Here is a 15,348-nt window from a genome sequence, read left to right as displayed (position 1 = left end):
GAGCTGCTGGCAGAAGCACAGTTTACTGTCAGTCAGGGCTGGATTAAGGCGTAGGCACCGTAACCTGTACCTAGAGAGTTAACTCCTCGAGTCGTGTGACTGCTTTAAACCCTCAGTGTTCATTTACAAAACTGTCAGGTTCTAGACTGCATGGCTATGGGGCAAAACATGTAAATACAACCCAGGTTTTAACCAGGTCTTCAGCCAGCCTGCAATAAATAACTCTGAGGGTTACAGAGTGCCTTATACATCTCAGTGGCATGTTAACTCCAAAAACCGCTGCTCTGAGAGACCCTGCCAACCCCAACTCTAAAGAGGTCTCTGTGTAATAGAGTGGACTTGGCCCATCTAACCAAGAATACACATCTTGCCTGCTGGCAGCCCCGTTTTTCTGAATTGGGGCACAGGAACCCATGCTGTTCCTCTGAAAGGGAAGTTGACCCCTCTGCTGTCACCATTCCGGTTAGACAGGGGCCAGACTGTGAGCATGGAGCCATGGAGTAGTTTGTCGAGGGCCCAACCCTGACTTGTATCATTCCAGTCCCGCTTGGAGTGTAGACAGACCCTTCCTCTCAGATTGCCTACATGTCCCTCTGTCTCTTTTCCCACCTGCAGAAAAAGGCTCCTGCCCAGAATCTTGTAACATGATTGCTTCTATCTCTCCCACCTAGCAGCAGCCCCATCCCATCCCATTTAACCAGCCAGCACCCCACAAAGAGACAGCTCATCTGGTTCTTTTGACAAAGTCTTTTAGTCTCCTGTCGGCGCAGCTCAGTCTTGTGGTGATGCTCCATGCCTGAGGCTGTGTTCGGAAAATGAGCTCTGTGTACATACACCACATTAGACTGACTCTGAACCTCCGGCCAGTTCTGCAAACAGAAATAAAATAATCACTGTCATCACGTATTCTGGAAAAGTCTTTCAGCACATAGAACAACAAGAAGTCCTGTGGCAACTTAGAGACTAGCAGATATTTTGGAGCACAAGCTTTCATGGGCAAAGACCTGCTTTGTCAGATGCATGAGTTGTGGGTGGGGTGGGTTTCAGAGGGGTATTTAAAGAGTGGGGTCCCAGTAGAAGGGAGGGCCAGAGCTGACAAGGTATATTCAGTCAGGGTGGAAATGGCCTATTATCAGCAGTATGTATCAAAAGAGCAAAAGACAAGTCAGATCAGACAGGGAGGATGTGGCCCATTGTCAGAATCTAATGTGGCGATGTTAACACCCAGGGAAGAGAAGCTGCTTTTGTAAGGGGCCAGTCTCTGTTTAATCCTTGGTTGATGGAGTCACACTTGTAAATAAATTGCATCTCAGAGATTTCTTTCACCATTTGATTTTTGAAATTTCTTTGTTTTGGGACTGCTACTCTTAAATCTGTTACTGAGTGTCCAGGGAGATTGAGGTGTTCTCCCACAGGTTTCTGTATGTTGCCGTTCCTGATGTCTGATTTATGCCCATTTATTCTTTTACGTAGAGACTGTCCAGTTTGCCCAATATAAATTGCACTGGGGCATTGCTGGCACATGATGGCATATATGATATTAGTAGATGTGCAGGTAAAGGAGCCCCTGATGGTATGGTTGATGTGAGGTCCTGTGATGATGTCACTGGTGTAGATATGTGAGCGGAGCTGGCAGCGAGGTTTGTTGCAGGGATTGGTTCCAGGTTTAGAGTTACTGTGTTGTGATCTATAGTTGCTGGTGAGAATTTGTTTAAGGTTGGCAGGCTGTCTTTTGGCACAGGCACCTGTTTTCCAGACACTGAAGACAAGGGGAAAATTACCGAGCTGTGTGTGGTGTCACTTCTAGTGCTACTCTACTCTTTAGATAATCAGAAGCTGAAATTACTGGGTTTAGAACCAGTGTGAAACAGAGCATATTCCCCCCATCCCCAAGTGAGTGCATTTCCAACTGCAAATACATGTTTAAAATGTTAATTCCCATCAAATGGTGATGAAACACAACATTGAGTTCATTTTTGCCCTTCTTCTCTCCCTAGGATGCAACATAAAGATACTTAGGCCGTGGCCACACTAGCCCCTCCTTTTGGAAGGACTATGGTAATGTGGCACTTTGGAATATGTTAATGAGGTGCTTCCAGGAATATGCAGTGACTCATTAGCATAATGGCAGCTGCACAGGCTTTGAAACTGTTGGTTTCAAAACTCACACCACCTGTGTAGCTGTGGGCCTTTCAAAATGGATCCCTGATTTTGAAAGCCCCTTCTCCCCATCTGGTTGTGGGAATATGGGGCTTTCAAAATCAAGGGGGTTGTTTCAAAGGACCCCTGGCTACACGAGTGGCGTGCGTTTCGAAAATGGCAGTTTCGAAGCCCGTGCAGCCGTCATTATGCTAATGAGGTAATGCATATTCATGGAAGCAGACATTAGCATATTCTGAAGTGCTATATTACCCTGGACCTTCTGAAAGTTGGGGATAGAGTAGCTATGGCATTACGGTATGTTTACATTTACCGTGTGAATGGGTCAATCTCCCGGAGTTCGATTTTGTGTGTTTGGTAAAGACACACAATATCGATCTCTCTGGGGTCTACAGTCGACCCCCTGTACTCCTGCTCTTGGGAAGAGTAAGGGGTATCAGTGGGAGAAATGCGCCCATCGACCTCCATCAGCAAAGGCAGACCTTACAGTCGACTGCAGATCCATCGATTCTAGCTACCAATTGCCGTAGCTAGAATTGCATATCTGCAGTCAACTCCAAGGTCTAGTGTAGACCAAACCTAAGAAACTGCACATTCTGCATTTATTGCTGTCTGCATGACTGGACATTTTTAATCACTAGACTCCAGTACAGATTTTCTAGTTCATACCATTGAGACTTGAAGGTCCTTCCTTCCCCATCGACCTTAAAAACAGGGTGATGTAATGATTTTTTTTTATTATTATTATCATTAAAACAGCAGAGTCCCACAGCACCAGAGGATGGAATCTTGCTTGTTCTCTCTGCTTGCTCAACTACCTAAGAACAAGCAAAGATTAGCATCTATAAAAGAAAACTTTACAGAACAGAGAGTGTCAGTCCTACTTTCACACTGCAACTATTACTCTGATTATTGTTGTTGCAGGACTGTCTGACAAGCACATAGTGCTGCTAATTCTGGCCTTATTCCTTTTAAGAGGTAGTCTTGAGTGTAATCTCTAATGTCTAGTAAAAAGTCCTAACAGTTACGAGTCACCAGCTCTCTTTTGTTTTAAGAGTATTTATTTGCATTGTGGACTTAACCATGACTGGGTCAGCTTGTGCTAACCCCTGCACAAATGCTTAGTAAATGACAGGTCTTGGCCCAAGGTATGCAATCAAAAAAGACAGCAGAGAAAGGTTGGAGCTCAGGATTTACTCATGCTCTGCATAAGGATAGAGAACTTGGTCCTAAAATATATGTGAATGTAATGGGGGCAGGCATTATCTAACCTCTGTGCTCTGGTACCAGACTATAAGATCCCTTAATAAAAACAGTACTGTAGCATTCCACATTAAGGCTATGCATAGATTGCTGATATCTGTCAGCAAAAGGTACGCAAGTTGCACAAGGCATTTGTATATCTCCTGGCAACAGTTCTGTCAGGAGAGGCTTTCCTGGCAGTTGTCCCATCCACACAGGGCCAAATGTTGGGAAAACTCCCTCTGCCAACACATCCCTTTTTCCTCGTGGAACAAGGATGACCGGGGTGTTGGTGGAAGGCTGCTGGAGTGGCAGACTTCTGTCAGGAGACGTCTGTGCTCCTGACATAAGCCTGCAATCTAGACTTAGCCTAACAATCCAAAACCTTGTCCCCTAGGATCGTATTACTGCTAGGGCTGTAGAAGACTTCACTTACAAAATAGGAACCCATATATAACTTGCCTAGATTAAAGGACAAGGTTGTGATGAACTGAAAACAAAGCCCAGGTATTTCAAAAGTTTAAGAGTCACAGAGAATTCATGTCAACTCCTGGCTCTGAGTGAACATTGTCCACATGTATGGCTTGACACTGAAACTACTCAAAGCATGTGGGTTTGGCAGGGGCCTTCATGCCAATATGGAACTGGCACCACCATTTTATGCTATACTCTAAAATCAACTCAAAATTCTTCCCACTGACAGACACAATATTTACAGTTTCTCTTTGTCAGTTAGATACCATCCTGCTTCCCACTGTAACAAGACACGGATTTTCCCACACTTGCCCTTAAATGAAAAGACATTGTTCATCCTCATTTTATTTATGTACTTGGTACAACAACAGCAACAAAAAAAAGATACTGTTATAACTTTGAAGTGCTCTAACCACAATAGTTGGTTCCTTTTCGGAGCAGTCGGTTTTCCTAATGGCACACTCAGCAAGATCCTTATCAAACTTTCCTCAGGGAGAGGCAATGAACATTTCACAGCAGGGGAGGAATAAGAAATTAAGGTAAAAAAAGACAAATGCTTGATGAGAAGTGCAGATGCGTTCTTCCATACTTAGTGACACAGATTTTTTTCCTCCTTATCAACAATTTATGAAGGTTTTATTCTTTGATTCAGCTCCAGAATTTATGGTTGGATGGTTAGCAATGGAGACAGAAGTACTATAGCCAAAGAGGTATCCACTGTGATTGGTGGCAGACTAAGACTTGCCTATACAGCACCAGCTGGTGCCTAGAAATCTGACCTGGTGGGGACCCTACCTGTGCAAAAATTCCTTGGCTCACTACTTGCCCTTGCCAAGAATGCTGGCAATTATAGCGTAACTCTTTGACTGTACATACCTCTGCAGTAAGCCACTTCCCCCTAAGTGCAGAGACCAACCAGCTCATTTCATATAGACCTTGGCAAATCCCAGAGATGGGACAACATTCATCTCTCTGACTTGCATTTCAGAGACATTAGAGACCTTAACATTGTGATGGACTTTCCAGTAGCTGCCATGACTGCAGCTGTTTGGGAGATGAGGCAGGGCTGGTGGACAACGAGACTGGGGGTGTGTTGGGGCAGGGTGGAGCCCATAGGAGGGTTCTCAGGATCCTACAAGGGTTTGCCCAGAGGCCAGGACCTGGGGCTGATGAGAGAGCCAGCAGCAGGGCTGGCCTTCAGGTGCAGGGAAGCTGGGTGCGAACCTGGGGTGCTGCAGCACTCCCCCCACCGAACCCTCTACTTCCCATGCCTGTGTTTGCTCTGGCTGTTTTTCATTTGCCTGACTGTGTTTTTTCAATATCTAGCAGGATGCCTAATGCCAGAAAAGAGCGACTCTTCTTCTTTGTAGGTTGAAACTGAAATACATAAATAAAAGTTGACTATAAAATCAGGGGGTGTCCTGAGGTACTGCTGAAATGCAATGCATACATTGCTGGGTAGTAGCAGGTCTGGAGATTTTGAAGGCTTGTTTTTAAAGACCAGGCAATGTAATTTTTCCACCCTTTTGAGTACACAAAAGGCAACGTGCAATAAAGGTAGAGCTGGCCTTGGGCTCAAAGGGAGCCTGAAGAGAACATGTATTTTTTGGATTGTGATCTCCTGCAAAAGAATGTACCACATGTGAATCAGCGTAGACAGCTTATACATTGGCAATGCCAAATAATTGGAAACTTGCTCTCCAAAGTCAACTCTGCTTTCAGTAATAATTAGCATAAGGTGACATTTGTGGAACAAAACAGTACTATATACAGCAAAACCAGATCACTAGGGACTTGTCAAGGCTGAGAAGGAGTTCCTTCCCACCTCTGCGTTCTCCTAACAACATACAAAAATGAGTGATCTGATCAATGTGTGCAAGCTATCTCAAGACAAAGGGGCTGGGAAAGGAATCAAAGAAGGCTGCCTTCATAATAACATGTAGCACTCACTTTTGGCTTTGCATTTTCAAGCGCTGCTAAAGCACGACGGACCTTATCCTGAAAAGTGCTGAGGACCTCACGCAGAGGGAGTGACCTCTCTTCCCACTGTCTTCAATAAGAGCTGAAGGTGGTAACCCTTCATTGTGTTTGAGTGGACTTGAAATCATTCAGCACTTCATGGACTCAGGCCCTAACTAATAGCCTTCTTGTTCCCCTTGGATGTTGGGACATACTGTAATCTCATATTATAGATGGGTAAACATAGAGAAAAAAGACCGAGCATTCTTTGAATGAAACCTAGACTTCACTTTTAATTTCTGGATCTGACTTTTTACCCTCTGGCTTATTCTTCTCCAATAAAGATGCAAGATACAGCCCTAATCTGCCCTTACAGTAAGGAAGATCATTAGAAGTATTACGAGAGATTTACCACTTCTGTTTGTAAGTCACTGATACTAGCAGGGATGTTTTTTAAACAAAACAGCATATGTTCTGAGAGTCGATTTACTGGTTTGTTTTCTGCCAAGGACAATATTTTTTTTTCCTTTTTTTTTTTTTTTCAAAATAAACCACGCTGGAATGTGCTGCAGCAAATGGCTGGGCTCTATTATATTTCATGCAGCTTTCTAAACAATTTTCAACCCTTCTGGCACAATGTCAAACAGAAGGCAACCAACAATAGCAAAATCCCATTAAAGCTGAGAAGGTTCCTTCCTGAGGTGAACACAGCCAGAAATAGTAATCTTGGCTTGCTTTTCAATTTGGCATTGGGGACTAATAATGCATGTTCTACTAATGGAAATTATCTAATTTCATCCAAGCGGCGCTCCAGAGAGAGCTGGGCTGACGCAAAAACAGTCAATATAACAACATTCTTCTTGAAGAACTGAACAATAGAGCTTTGGTGGGACTGTGATTAACAACGTCAAACGAAGAACAAACAGAAGGTGTAAAAATAGGCATCTGAGGAATCGACACAACAGACTATTTTTCATCTGTACGGCCTGAAGTGAGGAGCTTGTTCTGTTCTCTGCTTGGAGCATTTTATCAGATGTTGTACAGAAGGACACACACACACAAAAAATAAAAACCACACCAAAACCTAACTTTCCCTCTGGATCTGAAAGTATTAAGGTTCTGCACATGCCTTATGAATATCAGTCATGAGATGGGTGATTCCCTCTAGCATTAGAGAACCATTTTTAATGAAAGACACTTCTGCTAGGAACAACTAAAGAAAAATAATGATATTTCCTTGCTTTGGGGTGACTAGTAAAACAAAGTTTAAATATAAAAGAGATATTGAACCATTTCTTCTCTGGGCTCCTTACCATTCATAAGGACTACCAAAAGACTCTCCCTCCCCATCAGAGTAGAAATACATCACTTTAGGGGCCAATTCTCTGCTGTATTAAATCAGCTTTATGTTGATGTTGCACCACTAAAATCAGTTCAGCAGGAGGAGCCAGTCACTTATGCTGTGGGACTATATAAGGAAACATACTGTTCTCTTTATTTCCAGGGACAAAACACAAGGCTTGGGTTCTATGATTAAGACTGCTCCTAGCTCCATGTAGGACCTTGGGCCAGTCACCATCTTTGTGGGCCTAATCCAAAGCTCACTGAAGTTAATGGGTGGTCTTTCCCTAGCTGCCTCAATTGCCCTATGTGTAAAATGGGGATAGTATTCACTTCCCTTTGAGAGATTTGAGAACTTAGATGAGATGTACTAACATTGACCTGATTGAAAGCCTATAGGGGTCAACAGAGCAAGTAAAAGTGCAAAAGAATATGATGGAGATCCTACTTCTACTTTGTCTCTTTACACTCAGTGGGTGTGTCAACGCAGCAAAGTTATTTCAGAATAATGGCTGCTATTCCAACATAACTTTGTGAGTGTCCACACAATGCAACTGCTATTTTGAAATAGGTTTGAAATAGTGGATGGTTTATTTTGAAATTAGTAAACCTAATTCCACGAGAAAGAGTGCCTATTTCAAAATAGGCAGGACTTCCAGGGGCTCTAATCCAAAATAGGGTCTCTCTCTGGGTGTGGACACACTATTTCAGCATAAGTTTTGCTTACTTTGGGGCTTCTCTCTAAGTTGTGGCTACACTGCCTCTCACTTTCAGAAGGGGCATGCAATTGTGGCCAATCAGAAATGCAAATGAGGTGCAGATTTAAATATCTCATGCCTCTTTTGCATACTCACACAGGATCTCAATTCTGGAAGAGCGGATTTCAAAAGCCAAAACAGCTAAGTAGATGAGGTTCCTTCGAAAGGAAACCGCCATTTCAAAACCAGCCTTACTCCTGAAGAAAATTAGAAGGAAGGGTGATTTCAAAAGTTGGGCTTCCTTTCAGAGGAACCCCATCTACACAGCTGTTTTGGCTTTCAAAATCAGCTCTTCCGGAGTTGAGATCCTGCATGAATATGCAAATGATGCATTAGATATTTAAATTCCTGCCTCATTTGCATTTCCAATAAGCTGCATTTGCATACCCCTTCCAAAAGGGAGGGGCAGTGTAGCCACAGCCATAATGCAGATGGATTATTCTGGAATAGTTTATTTTGGAATAACAACTCCAGAATAAGTAATTCTGGAATAAGTCTGTAGCATAGACATACCCCGTAGGGCCAGAGAGGTAAATGAGGTGAAAAAAAAGTCCAGCATGTGTCTGAGGATGAGTCCCTTGGTGCTCCTTGCTGGAGCAGACAGCTGTAACGCTGCCTCCTGCCTTTCGAAGACCCCATCGTGAGCCCTGGTGTAGGAGACATGCCAGAGACAGGCATGGCGGCGAGAGAGGCACATCAGGGACAGAAGTGCAACACACAGCGATACAGAAATGCCAAGCAGTGCTGCGGCTCACAGGACACACTGGGCAGGCTGATATCATTAAAGAGCCCCCAGAACTGTCTATGTGAAGTCTGGGGACTCTTGAGCCTCCAAAGCAGTCCAGGCTCTGCAGAGCACAAAGGTGGCTTAAAGTCAAGTTAGTTCCCCTTGTCTCTGGCCTGCACATTCTGGGCTGTGACAGCACAGCACAGCTTTTCAGCTTGCAAGTCTGGAGTGATTGGCTTAAAACCTCAGCATCTACAGTGACCAGTCACAGCCCTGATACTTACCGCTTCTCAACATGGCTTTCATCATCACAGCTCCCTTTGTCATGAAAAATATCATGGGAATGAAAACTTTGGATACTACCCACCTCACCCAAATCCCATGCTGGGATTGAAAGCGCTAAGATGTGCATGAAACAACAATACAATAAACGCCAGTATTCTATCATCCGAAACTCTCAAATAACCAGAATTTTAACCATACTTAAATTGTAGTTACGTTTTCCGTAAATACAGCATAGTGAAAGTAAATACAAATGAATACAGCAAATACATTGAGGCTACGTCTACACTAGCCCAAAACTTTGAAATGGCCGTGCAAATGGCCATTTCGAAGTTTACTAATGAAGCACTGAAATATATATTCAGTGCCTCATTAGCAAGCTGGCAGCCGGGCACTTCGAAATTGCCACGGCTCACCGCTGCATGGCTTGTCCAGATGGGGCTCCTGTTCGAAAGGACACTGGCAACTTCGAAATCCCCTTATTCCTAACAGCAGATAGGAATAAGGGGATTTCGAAGTTGCTGGGGTCCTTTCGAAAAGGAGCCCCGTCTGGATGAGCTGCGTGGTGGCAAGCCGCGGCAATTTGGAAGTGCCGCGGCTGCCGGCATGCTAATGAGGTGCTGAATATATATTTCAGCGCTTCATTAGTAAACTTCGTAATGGCCATTTGCACGGCCGTTTCGAAGTTTTGGGCTAGTGTAGACATGGCCTATAAGTTTACAGTGTACAGTACTATGGTTGGTAAATAAAGTACTCTGCATACATTTTTGTTGGTTTCCTAATAATCTAATCTTGCTTTTCTTTAGAGTTATGAATTGTTAGATATATCTCTCTATTATCCAGAATATTTGAATATCTGGCAATGTCCCGGTCCCAGGACTGCCAGATACGAAAGCGTTTACCCTATATATCATTAGCTTTCCTGTCACCCTGCCCTTTCCACACACACACCCATCCTTTATTTGTCAGCAGTTGTTGCTTGTAGGGACTCGTCCTGCCTAGTGCTGTTGTTGCGGTAGAGGCTGCTTTTTACCTGGAAAGTGACAGGCACTTCTGAGTCTATGGAAATAAATAAAACTACAGGATTTTAAAAATAATATCTGCACAAACTTATTCTGTGCCTTTTGCACAGGCTTAATCCCCTGGTGTACAACTTCCCACATCCTGCAATCCAAGGCTTTCAGCAGAGAGTCTGGGATGAGCCTACCTTTGCCCTCTGGAACATATTGTTCGCTGATTTTCTACCAGCCAGGAAGTAAGAGCACTGGTGAAGGAAAAAAATAAGCTAACTTCATCATCTCCTCAGCTCCTTGCTGACAGATTCATTTCAGTACCATCCTTGCTCAGGCAAACTGATAAGTAAATGAGTTAGATTAGAGGAGCGTGCATTGGATTAGCGAGAAGTAGTGCTATTTTCAATGCAGACAACAACCTGAAACAAGGAACCTCCCTGACAGAAGGAAATGTTTAAATTTCAGAAACTTATGGGGGAAACGTTAGGGGTTGCAGTGGAGCCAGAAAGGCAAGGCATGAAGTACACAGTGTTTTGGCAAATCCTTGGCCAACCCTATGGAGCTGCTATAACCAGTATGAAACAAAACCAAACCAAACCAATGTATTTCTTCACACAACACACAGTTAACGTGAGGAACTCCTTTCCAGAAGATGTTCTGGAGGCCAAGTCTATAACAATGTTCGAAAAAGAGCTAGATAAACTTATGGAGAACAGATCCATCAATGTTTATTAGCCAGGATGGGCAGGAGTGGTGTCTCTGCTGGGAAGGAGTGACAGAAGCTGGGAACAAATGACAGGGAATGGATCATTGAATGATTATCTCGATAGCTCACTGTTCATTCCCTCTGGAGCACCTAGCATTGGCTACTGTCGGAAGAGAGGATACTGGGCTAAATGGACTTTTGGGCTGACGCAGTATGGCTGCTCTCAGGTTCTAACCTAGAACAGCCCCTGTGCTGCTCTAAATTACTCCATGGGCCATTTCAGGATCAAGATTTCTGAAATATGACTTAGTACTATCATGTACTTGTCTCAGCTGTGCCAAGTGTGAACTGGCCATTGAATTTTAGAAGCAAAAATAGCATGGGCAACTGCTGTTTCATTAGCAATAGTGGATGCTGTAGGATAATCTGTAATCACCTTGCTCAATAGCCAATGCCATACATTGAGGCTCTAGGGCTCATCTGTGGGCTATCTGACCTCATTTTACAAGCCTAAGCCTACAGTGCCACACCAAACCATGTCCTCCTGGAAATCTGATCTTCTGCCTTCAGTTCCACTTGTAATTTTGTGTGTGAAAATGGACACGGACGGAAATAAGACTCATCAGATGGATCTACACTGACATTATACATGCGATCTTCTAAAAATGATCCAGAAGGATTTTAGTAAGAAGCCAGAACAAAAGCCAAAACGAATTCAATTGGATTTGACTTTAAGTATATATCATTCAGAATATATCATTTCACTTGCATATCCATTGCATATAAAAAGAACATTATTAAGGTTACAAGGTTAAGCCCTAAAAATAAGAAAATGCCAGAATTATGGTTCCTTAGTTCAGCTCCCTTGTGTGCATGAATTATGATACAATCTTTAGTTGCATGACTGTGACAACTATTGCAACCATATGCACCATTGTCAGGAGAACATACAGTATTAAGTTTATGTATGGTTCGTGCATCACTGTGGCCTAGGGATGATATGCAACTCGAGCACAACAGGGTTGCTTTTGCATTTGTAGCACATCCAGGAACTAAATATAACAGAGAGCAATTACAGTGAATCACTCAGCTTGTAAACGCTTTGCAGCGGTAGCACCCACTGAAGAGACTTGCATAGAGTGATACCCGTAGGTTTTTTTTTCAGATACCAACAGACAACATAGGGACTCTGCTTTTTTTTTTTTTTTTTCAGTTCTGACCCAGCAACTGAACAGAACAATCTGTCAACCCCTAAGGAAGAGTTGGAAAGACTTGGGCCCACAAGGGCCACCCTAAAACTGTTAGGTGACCTTGGATAAGCTTTTAGAATGTGCATAGGAACTTTGGTTATTTTTATACAGATTCCAAGGCCAGAAGGGACTACTGAGGTCATCTAGTGTGACCTCTGTACAAGACAGGCTAACGAGCTTTCCCACAATAATTCTTAGAGCTCGTCTTTTAGAAAAACATTCCATCTGGCTTCAAAAATGGTCATTGATGGAGACTCCACCACACCCCTGGGTAAATTGTTCCAACTGTCAATTACATTCACTGTTCATAATGTATGCATTATTTCTAGTGTGAAAGAGGTTAGCTTCGCTTTCCAGCGGTTGGTTCATGCTATCCCTTGCTTTGCTAGATTAAAGAGTCGCTTATTAACTATTTCTTCCTCACATATATGTTGAGAGACTGTAATCAAATCAACAGTTAACCTTTTCTTCATTAAACTAAATAGATTTTGTTCCTGATGTATATCAGTGTATCGCAGGGGTCTGCAAAGAGGTGGGCATGGCCTCAGGGAGGTACAGAGGAACACAGGGGAAAGATGGGTGCAGCAGGGCCAAAGCCAGCCAGGAGTGCCACCCAGCCCCACTCCTCCCCAGCCACAGCCCCAGCTCCTGGTCCGGTGCCTTGGTCCTGTGTCCTTCGCCCAGCCTTGACTCCTGACCATGGCCCAGCCATGGCTCTGCAGCTGGCCATGGACTGAGGTTCTGCTACTGGCCCCGGTCTCATTTCCAGCCTTGGCCCTTGACTGTGGCTCTGTTTTCTGCCCCGCCCCCAGATTCACCTCCAAGTGCAGTCCCACCTTTGCCCCCACACCCACGTCTGGCTCACCCCATGGAGCCACAGCCCTGCACCTGGCCCCAGCTCTGGTGGGTGGAGAAAGGGAGTGGGTAGAGGTAAGGGAAGATGTGATGCAGAATAATTGGGAACCACTGCTCTAAGGAATCTTTTCTAATCTTTGGAATTCTCATGGCTCTTCTCTGAATCCTTGGCTATTTGTTAACATTGCGCTTGATGTGTGGGCAGCAGAACTGGACATGCTATTCCAGCAGTGGGCACACCCATGCCAAATACGCAGGCAATCTAATCTCTCTACTTCTACTCAAGATCCCCAGTGCAAGCACCCCAAGGTCACCAATAGAGTTTTTGGCCACAACGTCACATTGGAACCCATGATTATCCACCATAACCCCCAAATCTTTTTCAGAGTTGCTGCTTCCCTGAACACAGTCCCCTATCTTGTAATTATGGCCTACATTCTTTGTTCCTAGACATACACATTAACATACAGTCATATTGCATCCAATTTATCAAACAATTCAAATCATGCTGAATCGGTGACTTACCCTTTCATTATTACCATTCTACCAATTTCCAAACTGTACCAGTGATGATTTTCTATTGTCTTCAGGTCATTGATTACAATGTTAAATAGAACAAGGCCAAGCACCAGTCCCTGTGGGACCCCACTGAAAACCCTCCCACTCCCAGACCGTTCCCCTATTGCAGTTACATGTTCAGACTTATCAGCAGACCATTTTTAATCCATTTAATGTGTGCCACGTTAATGTTATCTTTGTTCTAGAGTTTTCTCTGTAATGCTTTTACCTTAAGAATACATGTGCTTGCTTAGAAGATGTGGTAACTTATAACTGCTGGCAAGGTGCTGTCTAGAGCCCTTGGAGAGAAAGCACAGCACAAGTGCTGACCCTCAGTCAGACTGGCTTATAGAAAATATCAGTGACATGCATGGAGCCGTGTGTCCAAAAGGAGTGATGTCTGGAAGCCAGAAACCTGGAGTGGATGCCCTCAAGGGGTAATATAGGTGCAGTTACCCTGAAACCGTGACAATGATTACATACTCGTTTTTCCACCGCACCCTGGCCTCGTTGGGTGCACAGGATGGACCTGTACTGTCAGGGCTGTCCCAGCCAGTGCTGGTGCCCTGCACAGCCCAACACTTACACGCATGCACACACACAAACATGTGCACACACAGAGTGGTGTGTGGTGGGGGGGGCTGGGCATAGTCTACAGCTGGGGGGATGGGGATGGGGATGGGGGCTGAGCCCATGGAGTGGGGTCTGGGCACTGCTGGAGTGCCAGATCCTGTGGGGAGGTGGCATCCCTAGGCATAGGCAGCTGCATATACCTAAGGATGGTCCTGTCCATAGTGGTGAATTTTGCCAGGAGGATTCTGTCATGTTTTTGTAGAAGATGGGTACTCAGTACTGGCTGGGGCAGGTGACTGGAGGAATAGCGAGTCTCATGGTTAAGACAGTCAAATGCCTTGGAAAATGGGATGCTAGTTCTGCCTCTGCCAGAGAGTTCCCGTGTGATGCCTGCCGAGGCAGTCAAACCACACTTTCAGAGGCATCACTACCTATTTGCTCCTCATTTTCTGTGTGCCCAATTTGAGACCCTGGGGCCTGTTTTTCAGAAATGTGAGAACTCACAAAAGCAACTGAAGGCAGTAGGAGCTGTGCTTGAACATAAAAACTATTTTGTAAAGCTAAACACTCTGAAAAGTCTAAACCATCTCAGGCACCCAGAATTAGTGGGCACTTTGGACCTCAAGTTTTCTGTGCCTCAGTTCCCCATCAGTAAAATGAGGCTATTACTGCCCCTTTACCTCACAGAGGTGTTGTGAAGATAAAGTAATTAATGTCTGTGAAGCACTCGGATACTCTAGTGATGAACGCTAAAGGAAAGCGCTGCAGAAATGAACAATTCTATCTCATGAGCAGGGATTGAAGAGTGCGGATCAGGTAGGACTTTACCTGAGCACTGTAAATCCTGTGAATTTAATGGGGCAGGAGTCATACGGTTCCTCTTCTTGTGTCTCTCCCCTTTCTCCTCCTGGCTCCCAGACGTAGGCTGCATCTGCCCTATGAGATAAAATCAATTTTATTAAAATTGATTTCTTAATGCTGGGTTTTAGCCATTCGATTTAGAGCATCTTCTCCTTCCCATATGCTCCCCACAAAATTGACTTACTGCTGCCACACGCACATAGCGTAAATCGAGCTTAAATCAAGTGCTGCAGCAGTGTATTGTGGGAACCTATCCCACAGTTCCCTGAACCCCATTGCATTCTGGCCCCACAAGTGGATGTGGGTATGTGACAGCATCTTTCCACATTTCTTTCCCCTCTTTCTCCTGCCATGTTGAGTATGTTTAAGTAGGGATGGGTGCTACATGGAAACAGTGTGCCTAGGCTTTATTTTGGGCTTGGATATTGATTTACATTTGCTGGGAAAGAGGACTGTAAGTAGACACTGGTACTACACTGAAACTCAAATGAATCATCAGCAATGCCTTAGGGTGGCTAAAAGACAGTACAATTTTGACAGCCATGAAAATCATGACCGTCCACGGAGGCCCTGTCAGGAACTTGAATCT

The 15,348-nt window shown here is 44.2% G+C and overlaps 1 long non-coding RNA gene across 1 annotated transcript in view; it reads right to left on the bottom strand.

Moving 5' to 3' along the window:
- Positions 1–781: 781 nt before the first annotated feature.
- The window catches only part of LOC142010295 (uncharacterized), a 29,813-nt gene continuing 15,246 nt past the window's right edge, over positions 782–15,348 (bottom strand). The window contains exons 2-4 of the long non-coding RNA XR_012644758.1: positions 14,727–14,834; positions 2,830–2,978; positions 782–869 (exon numbers count right to left, since the gene is read on the bottom strand). This is a non-coding gene — a long non-coding RNA (uncharacterized LOC142010295). The remainder of the gene's footprint in view (positions 870–2,829; positions 2,979–14,726; positions 14,835–15,348) is intronic.

The sequence above is a fragment of the Carettochelys insculpta genome, chromosome 3 (genome assembly GCF_033958435.1).
Source record: "Carettochelys insculpta isolate YL-2023 chromosome 3, ASM3395843v1, whole genome shotgun sequence".
Classification (NCBI taxonomy): Eukaryota; Metazoa; Chordata; order Testudines; family Carettochelyidae; genus Carettochelys; species Carettochelys insculpta.
Note: the sequence above shows the minus strand (reverse complement) of the source record. Positions and strands in the feature narration are given on the sequence as shown.